The following is a 13,240-nucleotide window of genomic DNA, read 5'->3' as shown; positions in this document are numbered from 1 at the left end:
ATTTACAATCTGTAAAGTCCCTTCAGACAAGACTTGATCTGGGTCGAGCACTTTCTGGCCACTCCCTGGCCCCCTCTCCAGCTCTGCTCTTGTTCATTTCACTCTCAGATGCCCAGGTGGCAAGGTGGACGCTGGAAAGGATCTAGACAGGAGGTGAACAGCTGTATTCTCTGAGGTTCAAGGCCAGTGGAAAAGGACAGAGGTGCCTCTCAATAGTTCCTACAAAAGACTCACCATATCTTAATGATCGGGGATAATCTGAGTCATAAGTCTCAACTGGAAATCCTGCAAAATATCATCTTTACCAAAATGCATACATTAAAGAGTGGGTATAGAGGAAAATGAGAAGAATGATGAAATGCTGAGTTAGAAAACCACGAGATACCCAGGACAGTCTATCTATGTCATTTACCCAAAATCACACAAATACTAACAGACAAAATCAGGACTGAAGCACAACCCTTCTGAGACCAAGTACCAAGAGTGGCACATTATTTTAAAAATATAGAGAGAAATCACAAAAAGTCTTCCCAACCGACTCTCTTGGTCGCAAAGTCTAAAATATTTAACAACTGCCTACAGGGCTTCAAAGAAAATCCACGTTCCTTTTACAAAATAGAAAATTTGTAAAATTAAACAAGGTTAGCATTATCTAAATCAAAAAACCCCTTTATAGTTCTAAATAGTTCCTCACCATCTGGAAAGTCAGAACATTGTACTCAAAAGGAAAAAGGAAAAGCTTTTGACCTATTTTTGTCCCCACAATAATGTAAAGCATCGAATCCTATTTATTAAGCACCTTCACTGCGTACCACGGTGCAGGCTATTTGCAACTCGAAAATGACACCTATTATTCAGTTAGAGATTAGAATCTCAAGCAGTAAGGCATTTTTTAATAAAAAATAAAATTAAAAATAGATTTGCCATTGCCTTTTTAATGAAACCAGTATCTCTGCTGGCTTAGAGGGAAAATGACATATTTCCTGAGATTTTTATATATTGACCTGAGCAGAGTTGAAAAAAGAAAAGTCTCTAGCACTCATCTCTCCAACAATTGTGCACAACTCTCCCCACACACCAGCAGGCCGAGCCCTCTACTGTGGGCCTAGGCAGCCAGCACATGAGCCTCCTCCAAAACAAAACCAACCGTGACACATGACACCCTCCAAAGGCACGATGCACACAGGTGGAGCTGGCAGACCTGTGCCAGATCAGGAAACGCTTCTGCCAGTACTGACCCACAGAACCTTCTGGATGCTGTGTGGTCCACACCTGTGCCCTCCAATATGGTGACTGATCGCTGCGGGTAACTACTGGGCCTGAGGAATGGCAATTTTTATTTAATTTCAACTCATTTGAAATAACCACATATGTCTGGTGGCTACTGAATTGGAGAAGAGCTCTGAATGACCACTGAGTCTCTCCAGCATGTCTGGACTCTTAATTGCTCTCGTTTCCTGTCCCACCATGAACATATCATCTGCAGTTCTCCAAAGAGGCATGAGGTTGTGCCCCTGGGCTCCTGCACAAGCTGCCCCTTTGGTCCCTGGCACCCATGCTCCTGGTCTACATGGTAGATGCTTCACCAACTCCGTGGCACCTCACCTGATTTTCCTCTCGACCTCTCCAGTCCAGGTGGCTCAACTATCCATCTCCACGGCGCAGTGTGTGCATTTCTATGGCTGTGTTCACTGCCGCAGTGGCCCATGAACGTATCCCTTCCACAGTGGAAGGCGGGAGAGAGCTGTGGTAAGAAGGAGCTTTCTGGAGACAGCTGCCAGGCCTTAAATCCTGTCTCTAACATCCCATGCAAGTTACATGGTCTCTCCAAGCCTCAGCACCGGCTATGGTTTGGATCTGAAATGTACCCCAAAATCTCATGTGTTGCAATCTTGGTTCCCAATGCAATTAGGTCCAGAGGTGGGGCTTTGGGGAAGTCACTGGCTTCTTCGAGAGGTCTTCCCTCATGGATGGATTAACCCGTTGGTAGCTGAATGGGCTCTTGGGAGGGCATGGTTGGAGGAATCAGATGCTGGGAGCATGCCTGGAAGGGACTGCTTGGCCTCAGGCCCTTCCACTCTCTTGAGCAGATTTCCTCCACTACGCCCTTCCTCCATGATGTTCTGCCTCACCTCAGGCTTAAAGCATGAAGCCACCAAGCACGGAGCGAACCTCCACCATGATCCAAAGAAAGCTTCCCTCCTCTTAGTTGTTTTGCTCAGATATCTGTCACAAGGACGAAAAGCTAACACGATGCCTCATCTGTACAATGGGGCTATTAGTTGCCACTCCCCTTTCTAGTTGTTGCAAGGTCTTAACAAATGACCAAGCACAGGCAAAGCATTAGCTAGAGGCCTGGCAAGGGGCAAAGACTCAATAAAATTGATCTCTTCTGTGATGTTTTTCTTTACGTTATTAGACGGTGTACCTGAGGATGGACTAGATCTCAGCCATCCCTATAAACCAGAGTATGGTACTCATTAAAGATTAAAATGATTAATGATGCCTCCGATGGATGGAGGCCAGGCCCGAGCTCAGATCTGAGTATTCTCCATAATGCTGAATGGTCTAAAGGTCAAGCTACGAAATGAAACAGGGATCTCAACCTAGGAGACCAGGGGAAGGGCATTGAGGTCACAGGCTTCCACGGGGCTTATTCCCACTGTACCCAAACTCACCACTACCATCACCCTCACCGTTTGTCCCACTGCAGCCCCAGATCTTCCCAAAACCTACCTTAACTTCTACCAAAACGTGACTGATAGAAAAAAGCCTTTTCATGCAGGGTTTGGTGCAATAAAATAAGTTTAAGGGCCACGGGTCTAACATTAGCGCAGGAGGAAGCCTGAGCTTTCAGACTCAGCCATCTGTTCCTGCCCCTGCCCCTCACTCTACTTTACCCTTCCCCCTCCTCTGCTGGGTGGAGAACCTTCCCGTCCTGCGACCTGGGATGATGGCCCTGCTCTACAGGTGTCCCCTGTGCTAAAGGACAGGATCTCTCTTGAGGCCCTCCGAGGCTCCTTGGTTTTATTGAAGGTAAAAACATTTAAAAGATAAGCAACAGGTGAAACTAGCATTAAAATGATGAAGTGTTCAATATACAGCTTCTCTAGCCATGCAGGGTCCCACTGAGGTTGTTGGTTTCCAAATTCAGTGTCTTCCTCCTGCTGCAGAGCTCTCTGGCACAGGCACTCGGCTAGGGCTTGAGTGAAAGAGCAAGCCAGAAGCTGGCAACACAGGCAAAGGCAAACTAGTCAGGCAGGCCCTGCCCTTGGCACTCTGCACACACAGAAGGACTTCGCCTCAGCTTCCACTAGGGGGATAAGGCAGCACTGGAGACCAGAAAGCAGGGGCCCTATGCAAGGGGTTTAAAAAGGAACAGGTCAGCCAACAGCAACACTGGGAACTGTATAGGACAGTGACCTCCATGGGCCTGGGGATGGGCCTTTTGCCTGCCACGTGACCTGGGTATGTCACCGTCCCTCTCTGGGCTTCAATTTTCTTGTTTTTAAAGTTAGAGGATGGTCTAATTTAAAAAAAAAAAAAAAAAAAAAAAACCAGCAAACCCTCTTTTTGTTCCAAACAAAATCTGATGGGGAAATATAAAGTACAAAGCATACAGGTAAAGAGCTGTGATTGGACTGCATCTGTGCACTTGGAAGTCTGCTGACCTACACTGTCACATCCCCCAGCCACAGGAAGCCCAGGAGCCTAGAAGCTCAAGGAACAATTTAGGAAATTAGGTCATCCTTTACCATCACACCAGGTGGAACAGTTCAAGATGCTACTCATGGGTAACTCAGACAGAAATAGGCTAGATTATTATTCATTTGGAACTCTTATTATAAAAAAAAGTCAAACACTTTTTAAAAAGGAGGGAGAGTCGTTACGTATACACTATGACCCAGCATCCACAATTACCAAGTCATGGCCAATCTTCCTTCTTCTCTGCCCTACCTATTCCCTCACTCTCTCCTCCCCCTGGAGTTTATTTTGGAGATCTCTAATACACTATCACCACGGTCAAAAGCTTTACCTTTCAGGCAAAAATGAAATTTCAATTCCACCACCCCGGTAAGAAATAAAAATACCATTGATTTCTCATCACCTGACACCCGCAGGCCACCAGCCCCCTCAATCCCCCCTCTTCCAATTTACTTGATGAAGAGCTGGTGCGTTTCCAGAGTCTTCCACTGCCTGAATTTTCGGTGACCGGTTCTCTGTCACTTTCAGGTGCCTCTGCTCTTGATACTGCCTATCACTTCAGAGCTAGACCAAGAATCCTCATCAATCCGAGTTCCACCAAGAGACAGGGTAACATCTGGCTGTTTCTCTTTGTGAAGCCGGCAGCCATCAACTTCCATTTTCTTTATTACACCGATTACTGCTCAGCTTCCTGCCCATCTTCCAAAATGTTTTGTGCATATACACAGGGATAGCTTCCTAGTTCTACTCAAATTGCATCAAATTCTAATATTGTTCTGAAACTTCTTAACAACCTGGGACTAATAATTTTTTAAAAATCAGAATTCTATAAAACACGTTCCGAGTGTTGACAATACTGAATACAATTTAAATGATATAACGACAGAAGACCTTTGTCCAAAGCAGGACTTCATGCAGATGAGGTAAACGATTAATAATTGCTGAAGGAAGAGCCCATGCTGTTCAACTGGGAAGTAAGCTACACCATGAACAGACGTGTTCGAGGACTCCGCCGATGGACATAGCATGTGGTAGAATCTTCTGGAAACCACCAACCATCCTTCTCGGATTATAAAACAGGAAAACTCAATTCCTGTTTTGCACCATTTCACATTTGTGGTTTTTTTTGTAAAACACTAGCCTAAAAACACACCCAGTGTGACTCCATCTTTCCGTACCTTATTCATCTGTTTTCTTTCCTCCCTCCAAATAGCTTAAGTATAAGCCCCAGCCCCGATCAATAATCAAAGTGATCAAGTCATTTATCATGTCTTTCATGTCTTGGCTCTGTCTTTTCCTGTGAAGATAATATTCTCAGGGAAGTATGCTAACACTCTTAGCCTTGACATGACCTCCCTCAGTTCTAGACTTTCATCACCTCAAGAGCTAGCAACTCCTGCAAAAAGAGACTTTTTTTTTCTCAGTTGCTCCAGAAAAGATTTGCGATTGTATCTTGTGGTGGTTTAGGCTACCTGTCCATATAGTGCCTCCCACACTAATGCTAACTAGTGGTTTCAAAACTGACAAACTGTTTCAGTGCAGCCAGATGATTAAAGACCCCAAAGTAATCAATGTCACGGTCTCGGCTTCATGTGGAGGAACCGATTGTGAGAAAAGCAGTCACTCCTCATAGCCCATTAATAGTTCCATGAAAAACAAATCAGGGACATGAGCAATCAGAGGTAAATCAGTTAAGAGAGTCTTCAGGGTTTTGGGGTTTTTTTGTAAGTCCTCTATCAGTGTTTTTTTTTAATCATAACAATGAGGTATTCTATTCTAAAAGCTCAGAATATAATCAAATAGGTAAGATATCAGGAAAAACTAATAGAAAATATCTCACCCTGTCTTTCTCAGCCTCCCCAATATTTTTCATCACCAACATATTTACATCTGAGGTGCCCCCGATACAAGCACGGTGGCCAGGTGGTTTTGAAAGCAGGTTCACAGGCCCAGGGAGGCAGCAAGACACAAGAGGGGGCACCTGCCTTCCACACCCAGGCTCACTGAATCACTCAAACCCATCCCCCCAGCATCAATGAAGAGCAGGAGGAGGCCCAGGAGAACCTAACCAGGAAGGAGGGGGCTGGTCCTGAAGCCAAATTAGACAAAGATGCCCCAGGTTCTATGTGCAATTCCAGGTATGGAGAACCTACGAAATCTCAGCAGTTTCACCCAAAGCATGCCTACCCCCAATTAAAGACCCTGCATTCTGAATAAACTGGGATTCAGTTACTTCTTCAAGTCACAGCCCTTTGATCTATCTCAGAAGAATGCAGTGACCCAGGGATCTGGGTCCAGGTCCTTGATCCACCCTCAGTTTCTCAGGCACCTCTTCTGGTCTGAAAACCGGAGGAGCACAGCCTCAGGCTTCCGAAAGGATGAAAGAGCCCAACTCCCCAGCGAATGTGAATTCTGTTCTCCTCATTCACTTTCACCCCCTCTGCTTCCAGCTCTTACCCACCTACTTCCCCTCAACAGGTCACCGAGGACAGGCGCAGGCCCATCCACTCAGCAGGCTGCTGCCGTGGGACAGCACACAGACAGGCAGAGGATGCCATTATGTCCTTGTGCCATTTCTGAACTAGAGGCCACGGAGTCTCACTGCTAGGTGATGTCACTTCCTTCCTGAGTCACCCTAGGATTGGATGCTACTTTCAGGTAAATCTGTCCCTGCAACTCCAAGCCTAGCAGACATGCACAGGTCCCCTTCACAGACACCCAAGCCACCTGGCTGGACTGACTTCTTACACGGTAAGTAAGCACCATTTTCTCTTAAGTCGGTGCCAACTTCCCACACCCCATCCGCTGTATCTTCAATGGCATCCAGGAATCCTGGAGGAGATGGGTCCCGGGGGCGAGGACTAGAACTGACTCAGTCTGAAACTACACCCTTCAGACAGGAGATGGATCACCTAGTTTACGGACAGCTCTTAATGATGACTTCCTATCGACAAGGCACCAGCATAAGAGTTTTAAATCCATTCACTTCTTTAGCTCTTATTGAGCCCTATGGTGAAGAGATGATTGTTATCCCAATTTTACACACGAGGAAACATAAAGCCACAAAGAGATGAAATACTAAGTCCAGAGTCACGTGACTAGTAGCGGGTGGAGGCTGGATGAAAGCCCAGGCTGTCTGGCTCTGGAGCCTGAAGTCCTTCCCAGCTGATGGTAAAAAGGGAACAGAGAAACCCATACTAGCCACACATACTTGAACCCCCCAGAAGAATCTCCATGGTGGCTCTCTGGACTGCAGATAAGGAGACCCAGGCCCGGGCCCCTGGCAGCATGGTCCTCTAGTGGGAGCTTCACCTGTTCTAACAGATGGCTGCCACGTGTAATAGCTCTCACATCCTCAGATTATCTGCATAGAAACTTGGAAAAGGGTCTCAAGACTTTGGCATTTCAAGGTAGAAGGACTTAGTGCAAATCCAGGCTGTGAGACCTGCTGGCAGTGACTGTGGGTGGGTTATGTAGCCTCTCTGGGCCTGGGTTTTCTCATTTGCAAAGTGATAATGATGAACTTATTGCAAGTACCACACACAAATGCTGAACGAAGTGTTTGGCACACGCCAGATCCCCAACAGATGACAGATGGTCGTGGTATTATTATTCTTATCACTATTATTATCATCACTGCCATGTGAAATGTCCATAGAAGGAAATCTTCCCCCATAAGTGCAGGTATAAATTACATAGCCTTATTTGGGAGGATAATCTGACTAGTACATTTTCCCATTTAAATCCTGGAATAACTAAGAATGACTCTGTGAAGGAGACCCGAGGAGGTGGTGTCGGGGAGCTGCTGGAGCCTGGGTCCCCCACCTTCTGAGAGCTGTCTTGCCGGCTCCCGTCCTTAGCATAATTCCACCCCAGCCTCCAGGATGCCCTCTCACCATGTCCCCGAGACTTCTGTCCCTGAGACTCTATAGATAACCTAAAGAGTCTTTAAAAATACTCCACCTGAGCAAGACCACAACTGCTGAATGACAACGACGAGGTTCCCATGGCAACCCTGGGTCCTGAAGTTTGGGTAGAAGGAAACAGACAGGGACCACTGAGCACCTGCCTTGTAGTTCAATGCCTTGAAAGTGCAGATTTTTTTTCCCTCTAATTACAGCAAGGCCTTATGCTTCTGTACACATGACCAGTTCTGAGCTTCCTCACAGACTAACTACTGCCCGAGGTAAGGAGGGAGGTGACTGAGCTCAGTTTTCACAAACCCAAAACCCAACAACAGGAGTTAAGATTCACAGGTAAAAAATCCGGAGAGGACGCTGGTCTCTGGACTGCAGAGCCACGCTGTTCACCAGACCTCACTGCCTCTTGGAGCCCTGCCTTCTGTCCGTCACCCCGACCCACCAGGCTCCCTCCTTCTCTCAACCTCCACACCTGCAGGCACGTGCACCCCAACCCCACTGCCTTCCTGTCCTCTTCACACCCGGGTCTGTCTCAACCTCCGCAGAGTGAGTGCTCATCTTAGCTCTACAACTGAGTTCTTTGAAGCGTCTCCTAAATGGCAACCATTTTTATTCACTCAAGTGCTAGGATTAAGAGTTAGAGCTGGGAGGTTGCAAAGGCCTACCTTAAATCCTAGTGCTACCACCCTTCAGCTTTGTGACCTTTAGAAAGCCACTTACCCTGTCTGTGTCTTCATTTACCCATGTTTAATGAAGGAGCCTCACTTACTTCATAGAGGTTACCGTGGGAATTTGTGAGAGTGTGATTTATAGAACACATAGTAAGCACCTCCAAGTTTTATGCTATTATTATCAATAATATTATTTGGCGAGTCATCATCACTACCGCCATCTGGGTTCACTAAAGCACTGAGATTAAGACTTAAATAAAACTGAAGACCAAGGCTATGTCTTCCCCAGGGTCAAACTGCAAGTAAGTGCTGCAGCCTAAGAAGGGATTCCCGCGTCACCACTTGCCTCTTCTGTTCAGTGCCCACTGTGTATAACACACAGTAAGTGCTTAGGAACATTCAGGAACTACGGAATGTGAAAACTGAAGGAAACCTTGTGAATCCTCTGGTCAGCCCCCTCATTTTACACATCGGAAATTCAGACCCAGAGGATAACTCACCTGTGCAGGATTTCGCAGTGTGCACTAATGGCATACACATTTCTCTAGCACTGCCTGTTACAAAGCTTCATCACCATGAGACAGCACTCCAGGATCCAAATGCCACCAGGAGTACACCTACATCCAAATAAAACCAGGCTTATTGGCCCACTGCAACAGGAAGACGCGGAGCCATGGAGAATCACGAGTGTCTCAGTAGAAGCATCTGCAATTTGGACTGTGCTCCAGGATGCAGGCAGGAGTTTGAAGAAGCACAGGTTTGCTCTGGATTAGGCACTGTCATAAAACAAGAATCCAAGAACAGGGATCTCAATAATTTTGGGGGGGGGCAAGGGGATGACAAGGATTGTACTTAGGGGCACTCCACCACTAAGCCGTATCCCTAGTCCTATTTTGGATTTTTTTTTTTTTCTTTAAAGATAGGGTCTCACTGAGTTACTTAGCACCTCACTTTTGCTGATTGAAAATTGCTGGATTGAAACTCACAATCCTCCTACCTCAGCCTCCAGAGGCATCGGAATTATAGGTATACCACTGCACCTGGCTCAATAATTTTTTAATAAGAGGCAAGAGGGGCAGAGTAGAGCTAACCGCTATAATTGGGAAAGAGGCCGCAGTGATTTGAGGGAGCTGAGAGAGGGGAATGTTTGGTCGTTTTTGTGGGTTGCAACACTCATGCTTGTTGTCTGAGCTCGGTGTTGATTATGGAGTGGTCTTGCTGTTGTCTTGTTCTATCACAGACACTGCTGACCCTGTCACCTGACAGTGTTCTGTGAAACTCTCCGCATTCAACAGGAGACCACCAGTGTTGAAAGCCACAGCCCAGGCTGCCCGCAGCAAACTTCCAGCTGATTGGCTCACAGCAGGCCCCAGCAAACTTCCAGCTGATTGGCTCACGGTGGCCCCAGCAAACTTCCAGATGCCAGCTGATTGGCTCCTCTGCGGTGATGCTCATTGGGCTGTTCCCCGCCCTTTCAGACCAGGGAGCTGCTCATTGCAGGACTCTTTTGGCTGTGGCTCTCATCACACCAGGGGCCAGGTACTGGCGCCACGCCAGTACCATGCTGACGGCAGGCAGTCCAAGGAGGCTGGACTCTTCTTTTTGTCAATAACCTGTCCAAACGTTCACAATAATTGCTTGTGTCAGGCAGTTTCAAGAGGGTCTAGGTGCAGGATAAACAGAAAGCCCACCATATGAGGCTACACTCCCGTGAAGGTCACCTTCATTTTTATGTTTCCAAAAAGTAAACAAATAAACAGCAAAGCACAGAGAGTGTGAGAAGGTGATAAGTGCTACCTGGAGACAGGGGAAAAGCAGAGCAGGCTAGAGGGAAGGAGGGTCCCAGGGGAGGATGGCAGTGATGCATAAGGCAGCCCCAGGAGGCCTCCGTCATGGGAAATCTTTACAGTTCTGGAGGAAGAGAAGCCAAAAGAAAGCCACCCAGAGAAAACTGCCACCGTTGTCTCAGTTCAGAAGTGAGAAAACTAAGAGCAGGAGAGGTCAAGGAACTCCTCTATGACCACCCAACGCCAAGGTAGAACCAGGAGGAAGCACTCTGGGTCTCCACATTCCCTAGCACGAGCGGCCTCTCCAGGAATGGACAGCACTCAAGGTGGTTCCTGTGCTGGGCGACTCCAGAGCCACTCCACAGGGACACAGGAGTGGGAACTGTACCAGGAAGAGCCTCTGCCTCCTGCCCCCCATGCAGGTCTGCAAAGACATTTGTGAATCCAACCAACCTAATGAGTGTGACCTACTCGGTGACCCCAGGAGGTCCAACCTGTAGCCTGACTGGACTAAGTGGACAGGAGCATGAGGCTATGGACCTGTAAGTCCTTTGCTCCACATCACAGTAAGAGGCAGAATTAATTCTCAAAGCCAGGCTGCGAAATTTCACAGCCCTGTTATGCAAAACACCGCACACCAGTATGATGTTCATAGAAATGGGGGTGTGTACTGAAACCCCGATAATACCTATCTCACAGATGGTTAGAAGGCTTAAATAAGTATGCCTACTTATGTTCCAGATAGCAAGGACATGAAAAACTACCGGTTCCATTCCCACACATGCTGAGTTGGAAAGAGCAAGGTGTCAGGAGCGAGTCTATGTGGACACTGACTTGGTCTGTATCCTCCGAATCTGCCCCGAGACAGGATACCCGCTGGCTGGCGGCTGGCTGGGCAAATGCAAGCTCTTCCTAAAAGCACTTGGCCCTCAACACTCTAGGGAACCCCAGGAACATCTCTCAGGTCAGTGGTGGACAAGAGGAAGCAAGTGTGAAACTGAAACTACTCCCGGCGGGTCCCAGCGAAGTCCCTCCCTGTGGGCAGGCAGCCAGCCAGATGCCCAGAGCAGCCTCCTGGGACCCTTTGTTCACATGCTCAGCAAGAAGACTAAACTGCCTCTTTGGGGTTAAGAAGTCTACCAGGCCACTCTAGATAATCACCCCCAAATCCATCTAGATAGCAAAATACAATAAATCGTGGGTCACATTCAAATAACTTACATGCCACCAAGTCAGAGCTGATGAATGCAATTATTAATATCAAAGCTGTTTTAAAGCTTCTTTTAAAAAAAAAAGACCCTGGGTACAGAAGGCAAGTCACCAGGGATTGGCCAGGAAGCTTTGTTCAATATAAAATGAATTCTACAGTAAAAGTGACTATTAATTACTTAAGCAGCTGAGTACAAAAAAAAAAAAAAGAAAAAGAAAAATCTTGTCCTTGGAGCATAGGTTTATAGGTCTCAGCGTCTGGGTGCAGAGCCACGTTATGGCTCCAGGGCTGACCTTTCCCCGTCTGCTCACATCAGCCCGCTCCATCATGAGTCTTACTGTTTAAAAAATACAAAGTAAATCCCCCAGTGCTCTAATCAAGCTCCCTTGCTTACTTGAAGGGTAACCTTCACAGAAAAGAGGCCACTTGATATGTTCCAGGGAAGTAAAAATAAAACATAATGGAAAAGACTGTCTAATCATCAAGGCCAATTACAAAGGAAAAATGAATTGCTTTTTTCCCCCTCAAGTATCTCTGGTTTAGAGAGAGAGAGAGAGAGAGAGAGAGAGAGAGAGAGAGAGAGAGAGAGAGGGAGAGAGAGAAATTTAATAAGAACACCCTGTGTTACTGGCCTAAACAGGAACAGAAGGAACCTTGGGGGACACAGTGTTATTCATACATATAAAAGCAAAGAACTTAGCTTTCAAAGTCATTCATAGATTGAGTGGTGACATACTGAAATAAGCTTATGGCTGGCCCTGGTATACAGAAGCTGAGAAGCAGGACCATGGGGCATTATACAGAGAGGGAGTGCTTCCAGGCAAGGAGGCTCAGGAGTCTTTCTGGAGAAGGTGCTACTGAAGTTGACCTTGAAGAATACAACACTCAGAGGAACCTAATGATTTCCTGGCTACCCCAAGTGCCCTAACACAAAATCAGGCAAATATAATTCGGAGGCCAGAGAGCCCATTATCCATCAGGGCTGCGTATCAGTGATCGGCTGAGACGCTGTTTTCCCAATGCATGCACCAAGCTCCTTCCAAGAAGTAATGAATCGGAATCTCAGGAGGAGGGTTTGGTTGTGAGCTATTGGGAAAGGCCCTCTGATGGTTAATTTGGGGTATCAACTTGACCACATTGAGAGAGATCTAGATAACTGGTACTTACTTCTGGACATCTAAGATCAGTGAAATGAGGGGGGAAGACTCACCCTCAGTGTGGGTTGCACCAGCCAATCAGCAGAGAGCCAGGATGGACCAGGAAATTAGGAAAAAGGGGAAAATTCTCAGGCTCTTCCTGTGGAGCAGGTGTGTTTTTTGCTACCCTGAGTCTCAGACTCTAGGTTCCTTGCCTGGGGACTCTGGGACTTGCCCTGTTTGTCCTCTGTGGCCCTTGGTTCTGAGGGTTGGAGCTGAAGCTTCTGGCTTCCTGAACTGAGCCAGCTTTAGGCTCTCCGGCTTGCAGACGGCCATCCCGGAACCTTCTTCTGTAACCTCCTTCTGTGTTGAACAGGTCAGGGGCAGCTGGGGTAGGCAGGAAATCATGGTCTCTGTGGCTGTGCAAGCCAATCCCCTGATAAATCCTCCCTTACAGACGCACACTCTATGGCTTCCATTTCTCTGGAGGACCCCGACGACTTCAGCCCCCAAGGCATCTCCAGCACGCAGTGCCCCCTAAGAACCACAGGGTCACACCATGATCTCATATTTCAAAGTGGAGTAGAAGAGAGGACTCCCTATCTCTTCAGTCATTCAATGAGTATTTACCGAGCACCGACCTCAGGATACAATAATGAGTAAAACAAAGTCCACGCCATCATTGCACGGTCTGCTCACTGAGTCCTCGTAATTACTGAACATCACTTCCCTGCACCCCGCCCCTGCCTTTTTTAGATGAGGACGCTGAAGTATAAAAGGTTAAGAGGATACAAATAACCCAGGATGGTGG

The 13,240-nt window shown here is 47.1% G+C and overlaps 1 protein-coding gene across 9 annotated transcripts in view; it reads right to left on the bottom strand.

The window, feature by feature from the left end:
• Positions 1–13,240, bottom strand: part of Large1 (LARGE xylosyl- and glucuronyltransferase 1) — a 506,960-nt gene that overhangs the window by 442,909 nt on the left and 50,811 nt on the right. The window lies entirely within an intron of this gene.

Source organism: Urocitellus parryii, chromosome 5 (assembly GCF_045843805.1).
Source record: "Urocitellus parryii isolate mUroPar1 chromosome 5, mUroPar1.hap1, whole genome shotgun sequence".
NCBI classification, from domain to species: Eukaryota; Metazoa; Chordata; class Mammalia; order Rodentia; family Sciuridae; genus Urocitellus; species Urocitellus parryii.
Note: the sequence above shows the minus strand (reverse complement) of the source record. Positions and strands in the feature narration are given on the sequence as shown.